This window comes from Callionymus lyra, chromosome 4 (assembly GCF_982586985.1).
Source record: "Callionymus lyra chromosome 4, fCalLyr1.hap1.1, whole genome shotgun sequence".
NCBI lineage: Eukaryota > Metazoa > Chordata > Actinopteri > Syngnathiformes > Callionymidae > Callionymus > Callionymus lyra.
The window spans coordinates 27,647,792-27,659,977 of NC_141821.1; the positions used below are offsets into that span (position 1 = coordinate 27,647,792).

Consider the following 12,186-nt stretch of genomic DNA (forward strand, 5'->3'; position numbering starts at 1 on the left):
CAGCATCTCAGATGTCAACAGTTTTGCCCACAACAACCACTGCTTCAACAACAGTGGATGTAACAACTAACACACCCACAACTGTTGCTCAGACTACAACAGTCTTGCCCACAACAACCACTGCTTCAACAACAGTTGCTGTGACAACGGACACACCCAGAACTGCTTCTCAGACTACAACAGTCTTGCCCATAACATCCACTGCTCAAACAAAAGTTGATGTAACAACTAACACACCCACAACAGCCTCTCAGACTACAACAGTCTTGCCCACAACAACCACTGCTTCAACAACAGTTGATGTAACAACTAACACACCCACAACTGTTGCTCGGACAACAACAGTCTTGCCCACAACAACCACTGCTTCAACAACAGTTGATGTAACAACTAACACACCCACAACTGCTTCTCCTCAGACTACAACAGTCTTGCCCACAACAACCACTGCTTCAACAACAGTTGATGTAACAACTAACACACCCACTACAGCATCTCAGACTTCAACAGTCTTGCCCACAACAACCACTGCTTCAACAACAGTTGATGTAACAACTAACACACCCACAACTGCTTCTCAGACTACAACAGTCTTGCCCACAACAACCACTGCTTCAACAACAGTTGCTGTGACAACAGACGAACCCACAACTGTTGCTCAGACAACAACAGTCTTGCCCACAACATCCACTGCTTTAACAACATTTGCTGTGACATCAGACGAACCCACAACTGTTGCTCAGAGAACAGTCTTGCCCACAACAACCACTGCTTCAACAACAGTTGATGTAACAACTAACACACCCACAACTGTTGCTCAGAGGACAACAGTCTTGCCCATAACATCCACTGCTCAAACAAAAGTTGATGTAACAACTAACACACCCACAACAGCCTCTCAGACTACAACAGTCTTGCCCACAACAACCACTGCTTCAACAACAGTTGATGTAACAACTAACACACCCACAACTGTTGCTCGGACAACAACAGTCTTGCCCACAACAACCACTGCTTCAACAACAGTTGATGTAACAACTAACACACCCACAACTGCTTCTCAGACTACAACAGTCTTGCCCACAACAACCACTGCTTCAACAACAGTTGATGTAACAACTAACACACCCACTACAGCATCTCAGACTTCAACAGTCTTGCCCACAACAACCACTGCTTCAACAACAGTTGATGTAAAAACTAACACACCCACAACTGCTTCTCAGACTACAACAGTCTTGCCCACAACAACCACTGCTTCAACAACAGTTGCTGTGACAACAGACGAACCCACAACTGTTGCTCAGACAACAACAGTCTTGCCCACAACATCCACTGCTTTAACAACATTTGCTGTGACATCAGACGAACCCACAACTGTTGCTCAGAGAACAGTCTTCCCCACAACAACCACTGCTTCAACAACAGTTGATGTAAGAACTAACACACCCACAACTGTTGCTCAGAGGACAACAGTCTTGCCCACAACATCCACTGCTTCAACAACAGTTGCTGTTACAACTGACACACCAACCACTGCTGGTCGGACAACAACAGTCTTGCCCACAACATCTACTGCTTCAACAACAGTTTCTGTGACAACGGACATACCCAAAACTGTTGCTCAGACAACAACAGTCTTGCCCACAACAACCACTGCTTCAACAACAGTGGATATAACAACTAACCCACCCATAACTGTTGCTCGGACAACAACAGTCTTGCCTACAACATCCACTGCTTCAAGAACGGTTGCTGTGACAACGGACACACCAGCGACTGCTGCTCAGACAACAACAGTCTTGCCCACAACAACTACTACTTCAGCAACAGTTGATATAACAACTAACACACCCACAACTGTTGCTCAGACAACAACAGTCTTGCCCACAACAATCACTGCTTCAACAACAGTTGGTGTAACAACTAACACACCCACAACTGTTGCTCAGACAACAACAGTCTTGCCCACAACAATCACTGCTTCAACAACAGTTGGTGTAACAACTAACACACCTACAACTGTTGCTCAGAAAACAACAGTCTTGCCCACAACATCCACTGCTTCAACAACAGTTGCTGTGACAAAGGACGAACCCAGAACTGTTGCTCAGACAACAACAGTCTTGCCCACAACATCTACTACTTCAACAACAGTTCCTGTGACAAAGGACAAACCCACAACTGTTGCTCAGACAACAACAGTCTTGCCCACAACATCCACTGCTCAAACAACAGTTGATGTAAAATCTATCACACCAACAACTGTTGCTCAGGCAACAACAGTCTTGCCCACAACATCCATTGCTTCAACAACAGTTGCTGTTACAACGGACACACCAATTACTGCTGGTCGGACAACAACAGTCTTGCCCCCAACATCTACTGCTTCAACAACAAGTTCTGTGACAACGGACATACCAACAACTGTTGCTCAGACAACAACAGTCTTGCCCACAACAATCACTGCTTCAACAACGGATGCTGTGACAACGGACACACCCAAAACTGTTGCTCAGACTACAACAGTCTTGCCCACAACAACCACTGCTTCAACAACAATTGATGTAACAACTAACACACCCACAACTGTTGCTCAGACAACAACAGTCTTGCCCCCAACATCTACTGCACCAACAACAATTTCTGTGACAACGGACATACCAACAACTGTTGCTCAGACTACAACAGTCTTGCCCACAACAACCACTGCTTCAACAACAATTGATGTAACAACTAACACACCAACAACTGTTGCTCAGACTACAACAGTCTTGCCCACAACAACAGTGGATGTAACAACTAACACACCCACAACTGTTGCTCAGACAACAACAGTCTTGCCCACAACATCCACTGCTTCAACAACAGTTGCTGTGACAACGGACACACCCACAACTGTTGCTCAGACAACCGCAGTCTTGCCCACAACATCCACTGCTTCAACAACAGTTGCTGTTACAACTGACACACCCACAACTGCTTCTCAGACTACAACAGTCTTGCCCACAACAACCACTGCTTCATCAACAGTTGCTGTGACAACGGACACACCCAAAACTGTTGCTCAGACTACAACAGTCTTGCCCACAACAACCACTGCTTCAACAACAATTGATGTAACAACTAACACACCAACAACTGTTGCTCAGACTACAACAGTCTTGCCCACAACAACAGTGGATGTAACAACTAACACACCCACAACTGTTGCTCAGACAACAACAGTCTTGCCCACAACATCCACTGCTTCAACAACAGTTTCTGTGACAACGGACACACCCACAACTGCTTCTCAGACTACAACAGTCTTGCCCACAACAACCACTGCTTCAACAACCGTTTCTGTGAAAACGGACACACCGACAACTGCTTCTCAGACTACAACAGTCTTGCCCACAACATCCACTGTTTCAACAACAGTTGCTGTGACAACGGACACACCCACAACTGTTGCTCAGACAACAACAGTCTTGCCCACAACATCCACTGCTTCAACAACAGTTGCTGTTACAACTGACACACCCACAACTGCTTCTCAGACTACAACAGTCTTGCCCACAACATCCACTGTTTCAACAACAGTTGCTGTGACAACGGACACACCCACAACTGTTGCTCAGACAACCGCAGTCTTGCCCACAACATCCACTGCTTCAACAACAGTTGCTGTTACAACTGACACACCCACAACTGCTTCTCAGACTACAACAGTCTTGCCCACAACAACCACTGCTTCAACAACCGTTTCTGTGAAAACAGACACACCCACAACTGCTTCTCAGACTACAACAGTCTTGCCCACAACATCCACTGTTTCAACAACAGTTGCTGTGACAACGGACACACCTACAACTGCTTCTCAGACTACAACAGTCTTGCCCACAACAACCACTGCTTCAACAACAATTGCTGTGACAACGGACACACCCACAACTGCTTCTCAGACTACAACAGTCTTGCCCACAACAACCACAGCTTCAAATACCCTTCCTGTAACAACGGGCAAACCCACAACTGTTGCTCAGACAAGCACAGTCTTACTCACAACATCCACTGCTTCAACAACAGTTGCTGTGACAACGGACACACCCACAACTGCTTCTCAGACTACAACACTCTTGCCCACAACAACCACTGCTTCAACAACCGTTTCTGTGAAAACAGACACACCCACAACTGCTTCTCAAACTACAACAGTCTTGCCCACAACATCCACTGCTTCAACAACAGTTGCTGTTACAACTGACACACCAACCACTGCTGGTCGGACAACAACAGTCTTGCCCACAACATCTTCTGCTTCAACAACAGTTTCTGTGACAACGGACATACCCAACACTGTTGCTCTGACGACAACTCTCCTGCCTACAACAGCCACTGCTTCAACAGCAGTTGATGTTACAACTAACACGCCCACAACTGTTGCTCGGACAACAACTCTCCTGCCTACAACATCCACTGCTTCAACAACAATTGCTGTAACAACGAACAAACCCACAACTGTTTCTCAGACTACAACAGTCTTACCCACAACAACCACTGCTTCAACAACAGTTGATATAACAACCAACAAACCCACAACTTTTGCTAACACAACAACAGTCTTTCCCAAAACACCCACAGCTTCAACAACAGTTCCTGTGACAACGGACACACCCCCAACTGCATTTCAGACTACAACAGTCTTGCCCACAAGATCCACTGCTACAACAACAGTTGCTGTAACGACGGACAAACCCACAACTGTTGCTCAGACAACCACAGTCTTGCCCACAACATCCACTTCTTCAACAACAATTGCTGTGACAACTAACAAACACACAACTGCTGCTCAGATAACAACAGTCTTTCCCACAACAACCACTGCTCCAAATACAGTTGCTCACACAACAATTCCTCTTACAACTGTCTCTTTGATTAAAACACAAACCACAAAGTATACTGCAACTACAACTGTTCCATCTAAAAGTTTTTTTCTAACAACCAGAGTTTTTCAGACTGCGAGAGTTTCTCACAAAACTTCCATGCACACAATGTATGTCACAACAACTGATACTAAAACAACACGTTCTACCAAAGTGCATTCCTCGAAACCAACAATTCTATCCCACACAACACCTGTCACAAGAGCAACTGCTGATTTAAAAACAACAGTCTTGCCTATAACAACCAATTCTCAAAAAACAGTGGCTGTTTTAAATATATCAACTACAACTGCTGCTCTGACAACAACAGACGTTGGCAAAACTGCCACTGCTCTGACAACACTTCCTTTATTGACCACAATTCCTTCAATTCTCCCAGCAACAACAACTTTCTTAACAACAATACAACAGCTGCCCACATGTCTACCAACATTTCCTCAGACGTTATTACCTCAGACAAATGCAGCTCTAACGTCATCTGCTTACACATCTACCGAGACAACAACCTCTAAAAATGATTTAAATAAATCTGATTTACTGACAACAGTCTTGTCTTTTACAAGTTTAACAACAAAATCAAAAAACACAATTGTGTTGCATCTAACTTTAAGCATTTGTAAGAAATACTCAAAAGGATTGAACAACCCCCAAAGCAAAGAATTCAAAGCACTTGTGGAGATGTTTGTCACCTGGGTAAGATTTATTTTATTCTTTTTGAATAGCTGAAAGTTAATGAATGAATTTTGTTTTTCTTCACAGTGTGAAAAAGCATTGTATGGAATGATGATTATGAAATGCAAAGTGATCAAATTCAGGTACACATCCTCCATCATTATTGCTGAGTCAAAACAATGCAATAATATAAATTTAACAAAATGTTTATTTTCCCAAGAACATCTCATAGCACATTTCCTAGATATATAACGGAGGTCAAGTTTGAGGTTGAATTCATTCAATCAAACAGTCAGTCTAAAAAAGACGTGATTCAACTGTTGAGAAAAGCTGCACGGAATCCTAAAAATTCCCAACTAATTATCATTCTTGGCTCGATACAAATGCAAGGTCAGAAAATATAAAACTGTTACATCAAACACATTTAACAATATTTAATGGCCATTTTGTAGTCATTACTAATGATGATTCTTGACCTGATTTCAGATGAAAACACAGAAATCCTATCACCTGTTTATAAAGTAACTTGCTCCATTGATGTAAAAATATTAACAAAAGAATTAAAGGACCGGAAAAGTCAACAATACATGATGCTTGAAACACAGTTTGTTTCCTGGGTAAGAATAATTTCAGTCTTCATTTTTGGAAAGGCAATGAAAGCATTAACATTTGAATTAATTAAATGAACATAAATGTTGTTTTATTTAAGTGCGAGAGTGCTACCAAAGAAAAATGTGGAACAAAAAATGGTCACTGTACACTGGTAAAATTGTGGTGAGTCGAATTGATGTCAGACACTGTAAAAAAAAAAAAATACTAAAAAGACTAATTTAATTTCATCACATGCTCTTGATTTAATCTAGGGAATCAGGAAATACGGTTGAAGTCGAATTTGAGGTTACATTGCCCTGGTTGATTCCTACCTCAGAACCTCCATCAAGGAAACAAATTGCTCAAATGTTAAAAAGAGCAGCAAAAAATTCTGATCGTTTTCTGATTTTCATCATTTCAAATTCGATCCAGGTAACAGGTGAGGACCTGCAATTTATTTTCTTACACCAGACAAAAACTTTTATACAACCTTGTTTGTTTTTTTTTGTTTCTGCTTGTTTTATTCTTAGCAGGTCCAGTTGAAGACACAGAAAATTTACCCAAAATACCTTCAGGCTATACACGTGTTTACACATTGATCTCAACTATTCATGAAGAGATTTTTACAGAAGAACTGAACGACCCCCGCAGCAGAAAATTCAAATATCTTGAAGAAAAACTTGTGACTTGGGTAAATCATTTTTCTAATAAAATCTTAGATGTAATTATTTTGAACACACCTCTCTTTCATTAATTTAAACCGACATCTGCTTCATTAACAGTGTGAGTGTGCCTCTAATGAAATGTGTGGAAATACAATCACACGTTGCAAACTGACGAAATTCAGGTACTGTTAAGTATATTGTTTACCTTTTAAACTGAGATTTTTTTGGAATCTATGTCCTTCATTCATTCAATGTGTTCCAGTTAATGGAAATGATGACAGCAATTAAACATTGTCACGTAGCAATAACACACATTTTATCTACAGGAGGTCTTCATGTTTCTCAGCTGGAGCCACGGTTGAAGCAGAGTTTGAGGTTGAATGGACTTGGTTGACTTTCTCATCAGAACCATCAAGAACACTTGTTGTCAAAACTTTAAGGAATGCTGCTGTCCATCCTGGATATTTCAACATTATTCCTAACTCAATCCAAGAAGTCGGTCAGTATAAAGAGCTTAGTTTTACTTTACAGTATTTTAGAAATGTGAATGAGATCAGTTTAATTAACACTATCAGTAAGTTCTGAACTGTGTGATCATGTCAAGCAAGTTATTGGTAGCTGGTTTGTTTTTGTCCACAGGAGGTCCAGTTGAAGAGCCAGACTACTCTTCAACTCTTTCACCTACTTATACTGCAATTTGCTCAATTGAAGAACCATTTACAAAAGAGTTGAATGATCCCAACAGCAGAGAGTTCCAGACCCTGGAATATAAACTAGTTGGATGGGTGAGGACAAGTCAACAAGTCTTTTATATTTGGCGACATTTTGTGATATATCTCAGTCTCTTTGGTTAACACAGAGTTGAATCTGATTAAAATGTAACATAGTAACTATAAACTGTTTTGGACTTTGACAGTGTGAAAGTGCCACCAAAAAAAAGTGTGGGAACAAAAATGGCCACTGTAAAGTGAAAAAGTTCAGGTAAGAGGTTTGACTCAACAATAAAACTCTCACTGAAAGTTGTGTTTCTGTTATGGACTCATTTGATCAGACAATTCAAATAAACCTCCTCATTAAATATAATACTTATATGTTAATTATTATCCAGGAAATCTCAGTGTGCTTCAACGACCAACACAGTGGAAGCAGAGTTGGAGGTTGAATTGCCCTGGTTGACTGCCTCTTCAGAACCTCCATCAGGAAAACACATAGCTCGAGCCTTAAAGAGAGCAGCAGAACATTCTTTACGTTTCAATATGATCATAGTTCCTAACTCAGTCCAAGTGACAGGTCAGTAACAATTGTCATATTTTTAAATTAACTATTTGTAGATTTTGGATTGTTTGTTTTCAATTCTGGATCGAACTGTTTTTCATCTATAGCCGATCATGTTGAAGACTCAGCAACTGAACCAGAAACCCCTTCAGGTCCTTCACTTGTTTACACTGTAACTTCCACCATTCATGACGAGACCTTTACAGCAGAACTGAACGACCCCAGTAGCGACAAATACAAAGATCTAGAGGAAAAACTTGTCAGCTGGGTGAGGACATTAAAAAAAATCTCTATTGCTTTTGAGAAAAAGAACATTTGAAAGATATTTTTAGTATTTAGTACATACAAACCAAAGTCTTCTTTGTTCCAGTGTGAGTGTGCCTCCAGTGAAAAGTGTGGAAACACAATCAGCCACTGCCAACTGATCAAATTCAGGTACATTTAATGTGAAGGAAAATCAAAATGTCAGTTATATGTGTGTCATACAGCATATTCCACTCCATGATGACAAGAGATTAACACACATTTTTGAATACAGAGAAACTTCTTGTACGTCCTCGGAAACCACAGTTGAAGCAGAGTTTGAGGTTGAATGGACCTTGTTGACTCCGTCATCCAAACCTCCTTCTAGAAAACATGTTGCTAAAACCTTTAAGAATGCAGCTGCAAATTCTGGAGATTCCAAAATTAATGTTATTCCCAACTCAATCCATGTAACAGGTCAGTAAATTGAAACATGCAATTCTATTTTTTTGGAATGTCCGATATTTAGGTTCATTCAGTTACTGAAGCAGTTTGTGAATAAAATATTTTTTAAAGTTTGAAATAACTGTTATTCTTTGATGAATGAAGAAACTATTAGATTTGTTGTAAAATAAATACTTTGTGTATTTCTGTGTCCACAGGAGGTGTAGAGCCAGAAAACTCTTCAACTCCTCCACCTACTTATACTGCAGTTTGCTCCATTGAAGAAGCATTTACAAAAGAGTTGAATGACCCCAACAGCAGAGAGTTCCAGACCCTGGAAGATAAACTAGTTGAATGGGTGAGGACAAGTTTACTTTTATATTTGATGATACATTTTAAAACACATCAATCTCTTATGTTAACACTTTTAAGTATGATTGCAACATTACATCATGTATGTAAACTGACATTTCCACTTTTATTTTGACAGTGTGAAAGTGGCACCAAAGAAAAGTGTATGAACAAAAATAGTCACTGTAAAGTGGTAAAATTCAGGTAGGAGGTTTAAATTAATCTCTTGCTGAAATGTCAGTTTTTTTTTTCTCACAATGACTTTTGTTGTGTTTCTGTTATAGACTCATTTGATCAGACGATACAAATAAACTTCCTCATTAAACATTATGTTTCTGTGTTAATTATTATCCAGGAAACCTCAGTGTGCTTCAACGGACAACACAGTGGAAGCAGAGTTGGAGGTTGAATTTCCCTGGTTGACTGCCTCTTCAGAACCTCCATCAGGAAAACACATAGCTCGAGCCTTAAAGAGAGCAGCAGAACATTCTGGACGTTTTAATATGATCATAGTTCCCAACTCAGTCCAAGTGACAGGTCAGTAACAATTGTCATATTTTTAAATAAACTATTTGTAGATTGTGGATTGTTTGTTTTCAATTCTGGATCTAACTGTTTTTCATTTATAGCAGATCATGTTGAAGACTCAGCAACTGAACCAGAAACCCCTTCAGGTCCTTCACTTGTTTACACTGTAACTTCCACCATTCATGAAGAGACCTTTACAGAAGAACTGAACGACCCCCGCAGCGACAAATACAAAGATCTGGAGGAAAAACTTGTCAGCTGGGTGAGGATTTTTTTTCTTATTTTTATTAAATTGAATTGTCTAATGGACTAGCTTTGAAACCACTTGGATAATGATGACCTCGATGGATGAGTCTTATCTGACATCTGCTTCACTTCACAGTGTGAGTGTGCCTCAAATGAGTGTGGAAATACAATCAGCCACTGCAAACTGATAAAATTCAGGTATTAGCAACTAAGGAGCAGCTAAACATGTTTTAAATTAAATAAAAAGATTTTTTTTATATAGTGTTGAGACAATTGTACAGGACTAACAATACATTTGACCTGCAGGATGTCGTCATGTACATCAGCTGAAGACACAGTTGAGGCAGAGTTTGAGGTTGAATGGACATTGTTGACTTCCTCATCAGAACCTCCTTCCAGTAAACTCGTTGCTAAACTATTACACAACTCTGCTGCTAATCCTGGTTTATTCAAAATAGACATCGTTCCAAGCTCAATCAGATTAACAGGTGAGTAAGATTTAGTTTCTTAATATTCAGTGTCATATAGTGTTTCACTCTAAGTGATAGCTCAGTGTCCTTAGTAGATAGCTTTTTTTTTACATTGATAACCAGAGTTACACCACTAGTCTTTGACAAACACACCTAAGCCCCCTTCTTTCAGATGTCCGTCGTTCAATTGGCCATCAGAAGTTCGAACCCTTCCAACAGCTGCGTCCAGTATTACTGCCGTTAGCCACAACTCTGTGATTAGCATCATGCCACATTACCAACCGTTCCAATTATCCATGTTTGCACATCGTATTGAGGAGGGATCAATCATTCTCCATAATAACAGACAGAAGTTCTATTCCTCTCATGGTGCCTGACTTCGGTAAAACTTCTTTACCATTGCTTTAGTTTAATTTACCGATTTTATACTGGGATAAAGTTTTCGAGTTTCACACCAATCATGGATATCATCACTCATTCAGCCAACTAAAATAAATTGTGGTTTGTTCTCAATTTTTTACGACCTATTGTTATCCTCATTGAACAACAGCGAACCATCATTTAAAGTCATTTTTAAGAGCACATGTATGTCATCTACAGGTTCACAGCTCCATGGAATTGATGCCTTTCATTCTTGAAAACAATCTCCGAAGTGATATTGCCAGCATTTTCCACCTTAATATGTTATACTTTAAATGGTTTGTGCTGTATTAACATGAATAAATGAGTGTTGTTGTTTTTATTATTGAACAATAAACTAATCTCTATATTTTTCTGTTTAAAAACAAATGTGATATATTTTAACACAAAGACAGCTTTTGTAAAAATCGGGATACTATCTGGCACAGTGGTGATCATAATAAGAATGTATTGGTTTATATTGGATTTGAGTCTTTTCTTACCTTGAGCTTTGTATTTGTTTAAGATGCGTAAATCCATACCGGATTTGGCCCATTGTTCCTAAGGATATTGGGTCAGAGCCATTTTACAGATTAAGACTAAATCCTTAGTTTTCTTTTTTTCTCTTAATACATATATTTCTCGGATTTTTCATATTAGCCTGAACATACACGGTTTTCAATAATAAAACAAACCCTTCCCACCCTCCCCTATGGTACAACTCCTCCTTACTGTTAGTATTTTACTCTTGCGTATAAATAATAAGGTAATAAAACAATGCGCTTATTTCTTCAAGGTATTAAAAATGAAATGTAATCATACCACCTATGAATATGTATCTACCTAAGTAGATAAGTAAACATTATCAAGAGAGAGATATGTTTTTATTATTTCATCCATTAAATGATCTGCATCCCATCTCTTAAACGACTATTTTTCAACATTTTTTGGCCAAGGTAGAGTTTTTTCATTTAAATAATCACGAGGCACACCACCAGCCGAAGTGTTTAAAATGATACTCTATATCCTCTATTTACAAGCTAGTGATATGGAGTATTACATGTTTACACTCCTATGGCACACAGATCTGACAGAAGTGGTTGAAAACACTGCCTTAAACTATACTTTTCAAGATTCCAGACGTTCTTTTTTAGCCTCCCATGAAAACAGATGTCGTTTGATAAAAAACAGATGATAAAAAACAGAAGTATAACACTTGTGCAGCCTCAACATACCAGAGGGAGATGGTCAAATAATCGAGACTTGACCCATGGACCTCGAAGCGAGCCATGCTAGACGTGTGAGACGTGATAAACCGCATGTCAGCCAGTAATGCCAGATTTCCACATTGCAGCCAGTCTTCTTCATGTGATC

General features: G+C 39.7%; 1 long non-coding RNA gene across 1 annotated transcript; it reads left to right on the plus strand.

Moving 5' to 3' along the window:
* The first annotated feature begins 8,276 nt into the window (after nt 1–8,276).
* On the plus strand, nt 8,277–8,780 carry LOC148082322 (uncharacterized). Its single transcript, XR_015710838.1, has 3 exons — nt 8,277–8,399; nt 8,502–8,566; nt 8,670–8,780. It is a non-coding gene; the product is annotated as an uncharacterized LOC148082322 (long non-coding RNA).
* Nucleotides 8,781–12,186: the final 3,406 nt, after the last annotated feature.